At 36.8% G+C, this 3,980-nt stretch overlaps 1 pseudogene; it reads left to right on the top strand.

The window, feature by feature from the left end:
- Nucleotides 1–359: 359 nt before the first annotated feature.
- LOC122126606 lies at nt 360–1,308 on the top strand (annotated as a pseudogene).
- The last annotated feature ends 2,672 nt before the right edge of the window (nt 1,309–3,980 follow it).

A 3,980-nucleotide genomic window follows, 5' to 3' on the forward strand; every position in this document is an offset into this window, starting at 1 on the left:
CCATCACCCCCTAAATTGTACAAATCATTTCCAACATATTTTCTTGTGAATATCGCTGTTTCAAATGTTCAACAGGAAGTACCCTTAAAATGAACTATGCAATGCATGGGCAGGGACAGAAGGGGGAACCTAAGGGAAAGCAAAGGAAGGGGTTACATTGCCCAGAATAAATTATACTCATTACCTGACTTATGAAATGGCAACCCCCCTGTACACACCTCAATAATAACAATAAAATTATATTTCTTAAATTACCTTTAGCCATGTTTAGTTACATTATATTTTTCAGTTTATTGATTCCTGATCACTAACCTTTTTAAATGTTAAGATACTGAGTTTATGTCTTTACAGTTCTGAGATTCATGAATCATTCAGAGACAAGCTTTGTGACAGAATTTATCTTCCTCGGCCTCCCTGGTAATCAAGAGGCACAAAATTTACTATTCTCAATATTCTTTGGCATCTACATGTTTACCACCATAGGAAATAGCACCATTGTCTGTGCAGTAAGACTGGACAAGAGGCTCCATACTCCAATGTATACTCTCCTAGAGAACTTTGCTTTCCTTAAAATCTGGTATATCACCTCCACTGTACCCAGTATACTAGTCAACTTCCTCTCAGAGACAAAAACCATCTCTTTTGTTGGCTATATCCTCCAGTTCTACTTTTTTACATCTCTGGGTACAACTGAATCATATTTCCTATGCATCATGGCTTACGACCGACCGATACCTAGCTATTTGCAGCCCTCTGCATTACCCAACAATCATGACTCCACAGCTCTGATACATCTTAATATCTCTTTGCTGAGTGTTTGGGTTCTTGAGTTACTCTATCTCAGCTATACAACTCTCACAATTGGCTTTCTTTTGGCCCCACATCATTGACCATTTTTTGTATGACATGGACCAACTTTTGGCTCTGTCTTGTGTCCCAGCTCCTATTACAGAGATGGTTTTCTATATCCTGAGCTCCCTCATTATTCTCACTCTTCTCTACATACTAGGCTCCTATACCCTTTTACTGATAGTTGTGTTAAAAGTCCAGTCCACAGCTGGCCAGAGAAAAGCCTTTTCTACCTGTGGATTGCACCTGACAGTGGTGTGTTTGTTCTTTGGATCCTTCTTGGCAATATATGTAAGCCCCACAGCTGATAACCCAATTACAATATGAAAGATTATGACTTTGTTTTATTCTGTGGTAACTCCATTCTTAAATCCCCTGATCTATAGTTTACAGAACAAGGACATGAAGGCATCATTGAAGAAAGTCCTAAGGAAGAGCAACATAGAACTATTTGTGTGAGACCAAGCAAGCTCACTCCCTAGACATGAAACTTTGGTTTCCTGCTACTATATCTTAATATACCATTTAAAGAAGAGATCCTCTCAGTAGAGTCTCTATTGTATTGTTGCACAACTGACCTGACAGAGCTAGGCCACAGTTGATTGATACCATGCTCCCAAATGTAACAAATATGTTTTCAACTTCTGCCACTCCAATTATGCTATCTGAGGCCATTTTACCTGCATCTTTTTAAAATATATTTTAGTTTTGACCATAGGGAAATTGAAGTGGAAAGTAGAAGGGCAATAATCTGAGATGAATCATTAATGGCATTTGGCATTTTTAAAGGATTTAAATCTTAAGATGGTTCAGGTGGTAATATAAATGGGAGAGAATGATGAAAGTGGTGACATTAATCAAAGTGCACTGTATTCATAAACTGACATTGAATTGAAACTCCTGGTACAACTAAAGATAATTTAAAATAAATTAAATTAAAAATATATAAAGGTGCTCCAATATTTTGAAAACTGAGTAAGGAATCATTTTTTATTTTTTATAAATTTAATTTTGTCAAGGTGAAGTATAGAGAGGTTACAGTTACATTAAGGAATCAATTTAAATGACTAAAGGATACAATAGAGACCTCAGGGCCTGGGGCATACTAGACAAGCATACTACTGTTGAGCTAAATCACCAGCCCCAATATAGATATTATTCATTAGGCTGCAATGAACATGCAAGTACAGACATCTCTGTGATATTCCAAATGAATCATGCAGTAATCCTATTTTTGAGGGACTTCCACGTCAATTTCTGTCATGAAAGTACTTACATAACCAGTACAACATACAGTGACTCCTTTTCCTTAACACTCTTGCCAAACCCTTGTGTTTATATTTGACCTTTTGATAACAGTTATTCTTACCAAATGGCATTGTGATTTTAATAATTATTAATTTTGAGCAATTTTGTGTACACAAGCTAGTTGTATGTCTTCTTTTGAGAAATTGTTTGTCATGTCCCTTGTCCATTGTAAATGCATTATTTATACATTGTGTTCCATTGAGGTATTTATGTTCCAATAGAGTTCTCTACTTCCATCAAAAAGAATGACATTGATCCATTCATAAGGAAATGAAAACACCTGGAAAAAATATATTATAGCAAGTCAGGCCCAAAGGAAAGTAGGCTGCATGGTTTCCCTCATTTATAATATCTAGACTATGTCTATGATATCTTTAACAGGGGATCACAATAGCCCAATTGCTAAATGTACAGAACCACATAAAATGACTATCAAAATGAACTCCAAGAATTGGAAACAAGGGGTTCTTCTTATGTCCTGTATGCAGTTATTTCTTTTTTTTTTTTTTAGTTTTCTGTACCCTTTGTCTTGTATATAAGTTTATCTGATCTGTGGAAGGGAAAGCAAATCACAGAAACAGCAGGACAAAGGATGAATGCAACAATGATACTCACTAGACACTAGGTTGGAAATGAACTATATAACTTGAGGGGGAGAAATATAATAATTACCTTACTTATATAAGTATAACACCCCTGTTCATCACCTTTACAATAAAACTATAAAAAGAAGAAATTAAAAAGAAATATTTGTGATATATATCACATGTATATTGGATATTTTAAATATATATAGGTTATATATATTGGATATTAGTCTTTTGTGTGTGTGCCAATATTGGGGCTTGAGCTCAAGGTCAGGAAACTGTCTTTTAGCTTCTTTGTTCAAGGATTGACCTCCATTTCTGACTTCCTTTGGCAGTTTATTAGAGATAAGAGTCTTATGGACTTCCCTGCCTAAACTGCCTTCGAACCTCAGATCTTAGCCTCCTAAATAGCTAGGATTACAGATATATGCTACTAGCACCCAACCATTTTGGATATTAATCTTTATCCATGTATGGCTTGTAAATGTTTTCAATTTATAGATTGGATTGTCCCTCTTACTGTTCCCATTGCTGTCTTTGCTCTTGTTGCCTGAGCTTTAGAGATAAGGGGTGTGGGTGTGGGTGGGTGGGTGTGTGTGCGCGCGCGCGCACGTGCATTCGCTGCTATTGAACTCATGCCTCACGTTCTTTCTTGGCTTTTTCTACTCAAGGCTGGTACTCTACCACTTGACCCACAGCACTACTTCCAGATTTTTGGTAGTTAGATGGGGATGGGAGTCTCACAGACTTTTCTACCAAGCAGACTTCAAACTGCAATTCTCAGATCTCAGCCTCCTGAACAGATGGACTATGTGTGTGAGTCACAAACACCCTCCAGAGGTTAATTTTAAGAGCTCATTGTCCAGGCCATATCAAGTTTTCTCCTGCATTTTTCTAGTGGCTTACAGTTTGGGATTTTTGTTTGTCTGTTTGTTGTTGACAAAGTCTCTCTATGTAGCCGACTGGCCTAGATCCTCCTACCTCAGTCTCCCACGAAGCTGGAGTTAAAGGTATATACCACCACATCCAGCTATAGTTTGAGGTTTTATATTAGTCTTCAATCCATTTTTTGTTAATTTTTTACATGAATGATAGCAAGTATCTAGTTTCATTCTGTTTATGGATCTCCAGTTTTACCAATACAATACCACTTATTGAAGAATCTGTCCTTTTTCCCAAGGGATACCTTTACCATCTTTATGGAAAATCAATTTCCTGCACATATGCTGGCTCATT

This window comes from Dipodomys spectabilis, unplaced genomic scaffold (assembly GCF_019054845.1).
Source record: "Dipodomys spectabilis isolate Male_0828 unplaced genomic scaffold, ASM1905484v1 ptg000286l, whole genome shotgun sequence".
NCBI lineage: Eukaryota > Metazoa > Chordata > Mammalia > Rodentia > Heteromyidae > Dipodomys > Dipodomys spectabilis.